The sequence below is a fragment of the Arachis ipaensis genome, chromosome B1, assembly GCF_059453495.1.
Source record: "Arachis ipaensis isolate K30076 ecotype BB chromosome B1, ASM5945349v1, whole genome shotgun sequence".
In the NCBI taxonomy this organism is placed as follows: Eukaryota; Viridiplantae; Streptophyta; class Magnoliopsida; order Fabales; family Fabaceae; genus Arachis; species Arachis ipaensis.
This window is the reverse complement of record NC_142436.1, coordinates 50,805,205-50,816,799: the sequence shown is the minus strand read 5'-3', so window position 1 is coordinate 50,816,799 and position 11,595 is coordinate 50,805,205. Positions and strand designations below refer to the sequence as shown.

Below are 11,595 nucleotides of genomic sequence, written 5' to 3'. Positions count from 1 at the left end.
CCAGACGATTAGCCGTGCCGTGACAGGGCATTGGATCATTTTCCCGTGAGATGACCGAAAGTAGCCATTGACAGTGGTGATGTATCACATAAAGCCAGCCATGGAAAGGAGTAAGACTGATTGGATGAAGATAGCAGGAAAGCAGAGGTTCAGAGGAACGAAAAGCATCTCTATTCGCTTATCTGAAATTCCTACCAATGATTTACATAAGTACATCTATCCCTATTTTATTATATTAAATTCGAAAACACCATTATCCATTTATATCTGCCTAACTGAGATTTGCAAGGTGACCATAGCTTGCTTCATACCAACAATCTCCGTGGGATTCGACCCTTACTCACGTAAGGTATTACTTGGACGACCCAGTGCACTTGCTGGTTAGTTGTATCGAAGTTGTGACAATTATGAATTAAGATCAGAGCACCAAGCTTTGGAGCCATTACCAGGATTTGTTCGAGCCTGGAGATCACAATTTCATGCACCAAGTTTTTGGCGCCGTTGCCGGGGACTTAATTGTTCCTGGTTGGTCGACACCGACCTCTTCCCAAAGAGCTCGGCCAAATTGCTATAAGGGCCCAAGAAAGCCCAAAGCAGAAGATCACAGCCCACTTAAAGGCGGTTGGCCAAAGATAAGGGGATCCACCCACAAAAAATAAGATAAGATAACTAACTTTTCTCAAGGGAGGTCACTCCACACTACTATAAATACACTGGAGCACCCAGGTATAACTCATACTCTGATTCTACACAAAAAACCTGCTTAAAGCCCGTGCTGACTTAAGCATCGGAGTCAGGTACCACCACCCTCCGGTGATCAAGGATCCACAACATCTCAAGACTCAGCTAGTCGGACACGACAGCTCTGACCACAACAATAGATCTCCTCTGAGATCGATCTTTAGTTTCAGGTAACCCTCAGAACATTGGCGCCGTTGCTGGGAAACCTGGAAGTCATCCCACCATCATGGCGGACAACTTTGACAATGATCACAACTCTGGCTTGGAAGACAGAACACCTCACAAGAACACGGATACCATACCAAAGGATATGCCTCAAAATAAGGGAGATAAACAACCCCCAAACGCCGAAATCTTGGAAGCTATCCATAAGCAGCAGCATCGACTTAAACAACTTGAACAAGAAGCCGACCGGTAGCAACAGGCTGAACGAGACCTTCAAAGAGAAACCAAACAGCGTCGAGAGCTGGAAGACAAGCTCCTAAAGCTCGAAGCGGATCTCAAAACCAAGACCACTCGAACCAGCCATGAAGATAGCCCCCACAAATACCAAGATCCGTTCACAAAAGGAGATCATGAAAGTTAAAGTTCTAAAGGACTTCAAAGCCCCTGACATAACCCTGTACGATAGTACGTCTGATCCGAGCCATCATCTCAGTAATTTCAAAAGTCAGATGTATCTTACGGATGCCTCAGACGCAATCAGTTGCAAAGCTTTCTCGACCACCTTGACTAAGACGGCAATAAAGTGGTTCGACAGTTTGCCGCCAAGGTCAATAACAAGCTTTGATGACCTCGCCAAGAAATTTCTAGCTAGATTCTCTATCCAGAAAGACAAAGCCAAACATGCCCCAAGCTTGTTAGGGATTAAGCAAGGAGATCAGGAGAGCCTCCACAGCTACATGGAAAGATTCAATAGGGCATGTCTGGACATACAAAGTCTGCGAACAGAAGCAGCCATTATGGGTCTCATCAATGGCCTGCGAGAAGGACCCTTTAGCCATTCCATATCCAAAAAGCACCCAACATCTCTGAACAAGGTACAAGAAAGGGCGAAAAAGTATATTATTATGGAGGAGAACTCTCGACTAGGAGAAACCCCAAAATCCGAATTCTCCTATCCACCTCGGAACAAGGACAAAGAGTACAAGAAAAAAGAAGACCAGCCTATTGAAAAACCTAGAAAATACCACAATTACACTCCCCTCAGAGTGTCCCTTGTGGATGTCTACAGAGAGATATGCAACACTGAGAAGATTCTGCCCCCTCGTTCGATTAACCATGAAATAGGAGGAAGTTGGACAGATTATTGCGAATACCACTGAGTCTACGGGCACCCTACCAATGAGTGTTACAACCTGAAGAACGTTATAGAGTAGCTAGCCCTGGAAGGAAGACTAGACAGGTTCCTAGCCAACAAAACAGATGAACCGGAGAAGCGAAGAAGGGACGAAGAGGTCGGACGAGCTGAACGTCCCTCTCAAACCTCTGAGAGGCATGTTCACATGATAAATGGTGGATTCGTGATGAGCGAATAATTTATACGCTTTTTGGCATTGTTTTTAGTATATTTTAGTTAGTTTTTATTATGTTTTTATTAGTTTTTATTCAAAAATCATATTTCTGGACTTTACTATGAGTTTGTGTGTTTTTCTGTGATTTCAGGTATTTTCTAGCTGAAATTGAGGGACTTGAGCAAAAATCTGATTCAGAGGCTAAAAAAGGACTGCAGATGCTGTTGGATTCTGACCTCCCTGCACTCGAAGTAGATTTTCTGGAGCTACAGAAGCCCAATTGGCGCGCTCTCAATTGCGTTGAACGCCCTGGCTGGGCGTTAAACGCCCACAATGGCCAACTTATGGGCATTAAACGCCAGAATGGATACCATTCTTGGCGTTTAACGCCAGAAAGACAAGGGGAGAGGATTTTGTTTTCCACTTCAAAATTTTTTCAAATTTTCATGTTTTGACTCATAATTTTCTGCATCAACATGTTTCAAACTTTTGTCATTCACCCTCAATTTTCAAAAATTCAACAATTTTCTAAATCTCTTTTCAAATTACTTTCGAATCCTTCACAAATCTTCTTCAAAAACTCAAGTATCTTTTCAATTTTTTTCCAAATTTTTTCCAAACTCATCATATCATCTCTTAATTCTTAGATGCATAAACAAATTTTCAGATTTAACCTCTTTATATCTTTTTCATTTAAAAATCTCATCTTTTTCGTATCATGATTCTATTTTCTTCCACCAATCATTTCTTTATGTCATATCTTTTTCAAAATTTTCGAAATCCCTCCCCTCCACTTATAAATACACATTCGTCCATCCCCTCCTCTCCACCATTCAAATTTGCCTCTCCTCCTCTCTCTCCCCTTTCCTTTCTTTTGCATAAGGGCAAGCAAACCTCTAAGTTTGGTCTATTTTTCTGTGATCACTGAGCTAAGACTCATCAAGATCATGGCTCATAAGGGAAAACAAACCAATTTAAGAGGCAAGAAAGAGAATACTCCAAAGAGTCTTTGGAATCAAGAGAGGTTCTTCACCAAAGAACATGCATACCATTACCATAAAATAATGGGTCTAAGATCAGTGATCCCGGAATTTAAATTCGATCTGAAAGAAGACGAATATCCAGAGATCCAAGAGCAAATTCGAAACAGAGGATGGGACATTCTAGCTAATCCTGAAACAAGGGTTGGAAGAAACATGGTTCAGGAATTCTATTCATATCTGTGGCTGACAGATAAGCAGAGAATAACTGGAACCGCCTTTTATACCTACCGAACCATGGTCAGAGGGAGGATTATTTACTTCCATCTAGACAAAATAAGAGAGGTCTTCAAATTGCCTCAACTACAAGATGATCCAGAATCCTTTAATAGGAGAATGGTGAGAGAAGATAAGGGGTTGGACCAAGTTCTAGAGGACATATGCCTCCCTGGAACTAAGTGGATAACCAATTTAAAAGGTGTCCCAAACCAACTTAAGAGAGGAGATCTCAAACCAGTCGCAAGAGGCTGGTTGGACTTCATTGGGCGTTCCATACTACCCACTAGCAACCGCTCTGAGGTCACTGTTAAAAGAGCAGTGATGATTTATTGTATTATGCTGGGAAAAGAAGTGGAGATTCATCATCTGATTTCTTGTAGGATTTACACAATTGCAAACAAGAACTCTACTGAAGCCAAACTGGCATACCCAAGCTTAATTTCTCTGCTATGTAAAGATGTTGGGGTGAGGATGGGAGTAGATGAATTCATCCCAATCGAACACCCAATCACCAAGAAATCAATGAAAGGACAACAAGTGCAAGACAACTCCATCAAAAGGAGGGCGCAGGAGTTCCTCCCAGAAATCCCTGAAATTGACTACTGGACCCGCCTAGAAGCATCTGTCACCAAACTGCAAGAAGATGTGGATCAACTTAAGGAAGAACAACAGAATCAAAACTGCATGCTCTGCAAGCTGCTTAAGGAACAGGAGAAGCAGGGGCGTGAGCTACAGGAGCTGAAGCGCCAGAAGCTCTCCCTTGAAGGACCAAACACCCCACAAATTGAAGGAGCATCCACTGCTCAAAATCAAGGTTGTTGAGTTTGATGAGCGGATAATTTATACGCTTTTTGACAGTGTTTTTAGTATGTTTTTAGTAGGATCTAGTTACTTTTAGGGATGTTTTCCTTAGTTTTTATGTTAAATTCACATTTCTGGACTTTACTATGAGTTTGTGTGTTTTTCTGTAATTTCAGGTATTTTCTGGCTGAAATTGAGGGACTTGAGCAGAAATCAGATTCAGAGGTTGAAAAAGGACTGCTGATGCTGTTGGATTCTGACCTCCCTACACTCAAAGTGGATTTTCTGGAGCTACAGAACTCGAAATGGCGCGCTTCCAATTGAGTTGGAAAGTAGACATCCAGGGCTTTCCAGCAATGTATAATAGTCCATACTTTGGCCAAGAATTGACGACGTAAACTGGCGTTCAACGCCAGCCTTCTGCCCAAATCTGGCGTCCAGCGCTAGAAAAGGATCCAAAACCAGAGTTGAACGCCCAAACTGGCACAAATACTGGCGTTCAACTCCACAAATGGCCTCTGCACATGCAACACTTAGGCTCAGCCCAAACACACACCAAGTGGGCCCCGGAAGTGGATTTATTCATCAATTACTTACTCATGTAAACCCTAGTGACTAGTTTATTATAAATAGGACCTCTTACTATTGTATTAGACGTCTTTTTGACCATCTTTGGATCATCTTAGGATCTTAGGATCATCTTTGAATGCATTGTTCTTAGATCAAGGGGGCTGGCCATCTCGGCCATGCCTGGACCTTCACTTATGTATTTTCATACGGTAGAGTTTCTACACTCCATAGATTAAGGTGTGGAGCTCTGCTGTTCCTCAAAGATTAATGCAAAGTACTACTGTTTTCTATTCAATTCTTCTTATTTCTCTTCTAAGATATCCATTCGCACCCAAGAACGTGATGAAGGTGATGATTATGTGTGACGCTCATCATCCTTCTCCTTTATGAACGCGTGCCTGACAAACACTTCTGTTCTACATGAAATAAGCTAGAATGAGTATCTCTTAGATCTCCTAACCAGAATCTTCGTGGCGTAAGCTAGAATGATGGCGGCATTCAAGAGAATCCGGAAGGTCTAAACCTTGTCTGTGGTATTCTGAGTAGGATTCAATGATTGAATGACTGTGACGAGCTTCAAACTCGCGATTGTTGGGCGTTAGTGACAGACGCAAAAGGAGAGTAAATCCTATTCCAGCATGATCGGGAACCGACAGATGAATAGCCGTGCCATGACAGGGTGCGTGAGCATATTATTCACTGAGAGGAGGGGATGTAGCCACTGACAACGGTGATGCCCTTGCATACAGCCAGCCATGGAAAGGAGTGAGACTGATTGGATGAAGATAGCAGGAAAGCAGAGGTTCAGAGGAACGAAAAGCATCTCCATTCGCTTATCTGAAATTCCTACCAATGATTTACATAAGTATCTCTATCCCTGTTTTATTATATAATATTCGAAAACTCCATGATTATTTTATATCCGCCTGACTGAGATTTACAAGGTGACCATAGCTTGCTTCATACCAACAATCTCCGTGGGATTCGACCCTTACTCACGTAAGGTATTACTTGGACGACCCAGTGCACTTGCTGGTTAGTTGTATCGAAGTTGTGACAATTATGTATTGAGATCAGAGCACCAAGCTTTGGAGCTACTACCAGGATTTGTTCAAGCCTGGAGATCACAATTTCGTGCACCAAGTTTTTGGCGCCGTTGCCGGGGATTGTTCGAGTTTGGACAACTGACGGTTCATCTTGTTGCTCAGATTAGGTAATTTTCTTTTCGTTTTGTTTTTCAAAAAAAAAAATCTTTCAAAAATATTTTCAAAAATCTCTCTTATGTTTTCGAAAAAAAAAATAAATAAAAATGTTTTCAAAAATCTTATTCAAGATTTTTAAGAATGAATTCTAGTGTTTCATGAAGCATGTAAAGTCTGGCTGGCTGTAAAGCCATGTCTAAATTTATTTGGACTGAGGCTTGCAATTTGCTATAAAGAGCAATATACTCTCGTGTTAAAGACTAAAGCTTGGCTGGCCATTGGCCATGTCTAGTGTTTTGGACTGGAGCTTTCATTGAAAGCTTGGCTGGCTAGTGAGCCATGTCTAATTCCTGGACTGAAGCTTTAGACTAGCATGGCAAGATTCCTGGAATTCATATTAAAAATTTTGGAATACTTATTTTTCTTTTTCATATAATTTTCGAAAAATATTAAATAAAAATTCAAAAAAAAAATTAGAAAATCATAAAAATCAAAAATATTGTGTTTCTTGTTTGAGTCTTGAGTCACATTATAAGTTTGGTGTCAACTGCATGTGCATCTTGCATTTTTCGAAAATTTCATGCATTCATAGTGTTCTTCATGATCTTCAAGTTGTTCTTGGTAAGTCTTCTTGTTTGATCTTGATGATTTTTTTTGTTTTGTGTCTTTTCATGTTTATCATATGCATTCTTGAATTCTTAATGCATAAGCATTAAAGAATTCTAAGTTTGGTGTCTTGCATGTTTTCTTTGCATTAAAAAATTTTTCAAAAATGTGTTCTTGATGTTTATCATGATCTTCATAGTGTTCTTGGTGTTCATCTTGACATTCATAGCATTCTTGCATGCATCACATGTTTTTTTTTTGAAACAAAGGAAGCTCAACACATTAAAGTGGAGCAAATAAAAGAAAGAAGAAGACACATAACCAGCTACCAACAAATTAACCAACCCCTACTATCCCCAGTACTCTCATTCTCCCCCAGGATCACCACCACTCCATGCCGTGTAGCTCATCAACGTCCTTGTGTGTATGACCTCCAAGCTTGCTCTTGCATTCTTGAAGATTCGTGCATTCCGTTCCAACCAGATGTTCCAAATCACTGCAAAGAACACTGACATCCACATCTTCTTCCCCTGTTGTCTATTATGCATTCCATGCCAACTTTCAAACATTTCTTTAACAGTTCCGGAAATCACCCACTCCCTTCCTAGTAACCTCAGCCACTTGCACCACACCTGCCATGTTACCTCACACCTAAGGAATAAATGCTCAACAGATTCTAATTCCTTGGTACACAGTACACACATACTATCCCCCAGAATGTTGACTCCTAGTTTAGTCAGCCGCTCCTTGGTGTTAACTCTACCCACTAGCACAAACCACCCAAAGAGCTCAATTCTCGGAGGGACGAAACCTTTCCAAATGGAACTTGTGAAGTTATAACTCGTTATCTCAGCTGATAATGTCTCCGCTTGTATAGCCTGGATCACAGAACTAGTAGAGAAAATACCTTTATTTTCAAACTTCCACACCACATTGTCCTCCCTACCTGATGACAACCTCACTGGCCTTAACCTCTCATGCAGTTGATTGACAAGCTCCAGCTCCCATTGGAACAGTGCCCTCCTCCATTGAAAATTCCAAATCCAATCAAGCCCATCCCAAAAACCACACTCCCCGATGACAAGTCCTTGCTGACTGGAAATAGAGTAGAGTCTCGGATGACTTCCTTTCAGAGTACCACCTTGAACCCAGTTATCTTCCCAAAATCGAGTCTGCATACCATTGCCTACTTCCATTGCCAGTCCACTTACACACTCCTTCACCCAGCTCCACCAAGACTGCATCACATGTTTTGATCTAAAAATTTCATGCATTGCATAAGTTTTATGTTTTTCATAAAAATTTCAAAAAATCAAAAAAATATCTTTCCCTTTTTCTCTCATCAAATTCGAAAATTTGAGTTAACTTTTTCAAAAATTTTTAAAAATCAAGTTGTTTCTTATGAGTCAAATCAAATTTTCAATTTGAAAATCTTATCTTTTTCAAAATCTTTTTCAAAAATCAAATCTTTTTCAAAATCCTTGGTTATTTTCGAAAATTCCAAAAATAATTTTCAAAAATTTTTTTATTTTTATACTAAATTTTCGAAAATAACATATTCAATTAATGTTTTGATTCAAAAATTTGAAGTTTGTTACTTATTTGTTAAGAAAGATTCAAACTTTAAGTTCTAGAATCATATCTTGTGATTTCTTATGAATCAAGTCATTAATTGAGATTTTAAAAACCAAATCTTTTTCAAAACTAATTTCTATCGTATCTTTTCAAAAATATCTTCTTATCTTATCTTTTTCAAAAATATCTTTTAAAAATATCTTTCCTAACCTCCTAACTACTTATCTTTTCAAAATTGGTTTTCAAAATTTGTTTCAACTAACTAACTAACTTTTTGTTTGTTTCTTAACTTTTTCAAAACCACCTAACTAATTCTCCCTTTCTAATTTTCGAAAATACCTCCCCCTTTTTCAAAAATTTCTTTTTAATTAACTAATTATTTTTATTTTCTATTTTTGATTTCAAAAATTTTCGAAAAAAAATACTAACAATTTTCAAAAACCATTTTCAAAAATCACTAACCCTTTTTCAAAATAATTTTCGAAAATTATTCCTCCCCCATCTCATTCGAATTATTCATTCATATCCTAACATCTCATCTCACATCTCTTCCATTCGTACAGTTGCATTTCTTCCTTTACATCACATTCTTTGTCTCCCCCTTCTCTTCCACTCACAAAGGGATCCCTATACTGTGGTATAAAGGATCTCTATTATTATTATCATTTTTCTGTCCATTCTTCCTTGTCATATGAGCAGGAGCAAGGATAAGAACATTCTTGTGGAAGCAGATCCAGAACCTGAAAGGACTCTGAAGAGAAAATTAAGAGAAGCTAAAATACAACAATCCAGAGATAACCTTTCAGAAATTTTCGAACAGGCAGAGGAGATGGCAGCCGAAAATAATAATAATGCAAGGAGGATGCTTGGTGACTTTACTGCACCTAATTCCAATTTACATGGAAGAAGCATCTCCATTCCTGCCATTGGAGCAAACAACTTTGAGCTGAAACCTCAATTAGTTTCTCTGATGCAGCAGAACTGCAAGTTTTATGGACTTCCATCTGAAGATCCTTTTCAGTTCTTAACTGAATTCTTGCAGATATGTGATACTGTTAAGACTAATGGAGTAGATCCTGAAGTCTACAGGCTCATGCTTTTCCCTTTTACTGTAAGAGACAGAGCTAGATTATGGTTGGATTCTCAACCTAAAGACAGCCTGAACTCTTGGGATAAGCTGGTCACGGCTTTCTTAGCCAAGTACTTTCCTCCTCAAAAGCTGAGCAAGCTTAGAGCTGATGTTCAAACCTTCAGACAGAAAGAAGGTGAATCTCTCTATGAAGCTTGGGAAAGATACAAACAGTTGACCAAAAAGTGTCCTTCTGACATGCTTTCAGAATGGACCATCCTGGATATATTCTATGATGGTTTATCTGAGCTATCAAAGATGTCACTGGACACTTCTGCAGGTGGATCCATTCACCTAAAGAAAACGCCTGCAGAAGCTCAAGAACTCATTGACATGGTTGCTAATAACCAGTTCATGTACACTTCTGAAAGGAATCCTGTAATCAATGAGACGCCTATGAAGAAGGGAGTTCTTGAGGTTGATACTCTGAATGCCATATTGGCTCAGAACAAAATATTGACTCAGCAAGTCAATATGATTTCTCAGAGTCTGCATGGAATGCAAGCTGCATCCAACAGTACTCAAGAGGCATCTTCTGAAGAGGAAGCCTATGATCCTGAGAACCCTGCAATAGCAGAGGTAAATTATTTAGGTGAACCTTATGGAAACACCTATAACTCAACATGGAGAAATCATCCAAATTTCTCATGGAAGGATCAAAAGCCCCAACAAGGCTTTAATAATGGTGGAAGAAACAGGTTTAGCAATAGCAAGCCTTTTCCATCATCAACTCAGCAACAGACAGAGAACTCTGAACAAAATGCTTCTAATTTAGCAAATCTAGTCTCTGATCTATCTAAGGCCACTGTAAGTTTCATGAATGAAACAAGGTCTTCCATTAGAAATCTGGAAGCACAAGTGGGCCAGCTGAGTAAAAGGATCACTGAAATCCCTCCTAGTACTCTCCCAAGCAATACAGAAGAGAACCCAAAAGGAGAGTGCAAGGCCATTGACATAAGCGCCATGGCCGAACCTGTGAGGAGAGGAGAGGACGTGAATCCCAAGGAGGAAGACCTCCTGGGACGTCCAGTGATCAATAAGGAGCTTCCCTCTGGGGAACCAAAGGACTCTGAGGCTCATCTAGAGACCATAAAGCTTCCATTGAACCTCCTTATGCCCTTCATGAGCTCTGATGAGTATTCCTCTTCTGAAGAGAATGAGGATGTTACTGAAGAGCAAACTGCCAAGTTTCTTGGTGCAATCATGAAGCTAAATGCCAAATTATTTGGCATTGATGCTTGGGAAGTTGAACCTCCCTTGTTCATCAATGAACTAAGTGATCTGGATCAACTAACATTGCCTCAGAAGAGACAGGATCCTGGAAAGTTCATAATACCCTGCACCATAGGCACCATGATCTTTAAAGCTCTGTGTGACCTTGGTTCAGGGATAAACCTCATGCCCCTCTCTGTAATAGAGAAACTGGGAATCTATGGGGTGCAAGCTGCTAAAATCTCACTAGAGATGGCAGACAGCTCAAGAAGACAGGCTTATGGACAAGTAGAAAATGTATTAGTAAAGGTTGAAGGCCTTTACATACCTACTGATTTCATAGTCCTGGATACTGGAAAGGAAGAGGATGAATCCATCATCCTAGGAAGACCTTTCCTGGCCACAGCAAGAGCTGTGATTGATGTTGACAGAGGTGAAATAGTCCTTCAATGGAATGAGAACTCCCTTGTATTCAAAACTCAAGGATCTCCCTCTGCAACCATGGAGAGGAAGCTTGAAAAGCTTCTTTCAAAGCAGAGTCAACCAGAGCCCCCACAGTCAAACTCTAAGTTTGGTGTTGGGAGGCCACAACCAAACTCTAAGTTTGGTGTTGAACTCCCATATCCAAACTCTAAGTTTGGTGTTGGAGAGTTTCAACAAAGCTCTGCACATCTGTGAGGCCCCATGAGAGCCCACTGTCAAGCTATTGACATTAAAGAAGCGCTCGTTGGGAGGCAACCCAATGTTTATCTAATTCTTATTTTTATTGTTTTTCATGTTTTCTTAGGTTCATGATCATGTGGAGTCACAAAATAAATATAAAAATTGAAAACGGAATCAAAAACAGCAGAAGAAAAATCACACCCTGGAGGAAGCATCTGCCTGGCGTTCAACGCCAGAACAGAGCATGGTTCTGGCGCTGAACGCCCAAATGGGCAGCATCCTGGCACTGAACGCCCAGAACAAGAATGGTTCTGGCGTTCAAC

General features: G+C 40.1%; 1 non-coding gene across 1 annotated transcript; it reads right to left on the bottom strand.

Annotated features, from left to right (window-relative positions):
- Positions 1–9,493: 9,493 nt before the first annotated feature.
- Positions 9,494–9,601, bottom strand: LOC148576526 (small nucleolar RNA R71). Its single transcript, XR_015904157.1, has one exon. It is a non-coding gene; the product is annotated as a small nucleolar RNA R71 (small nucleolar RNA).
- Positions 9,602–11,595: the final 1,994 nt, after the last annotated feature.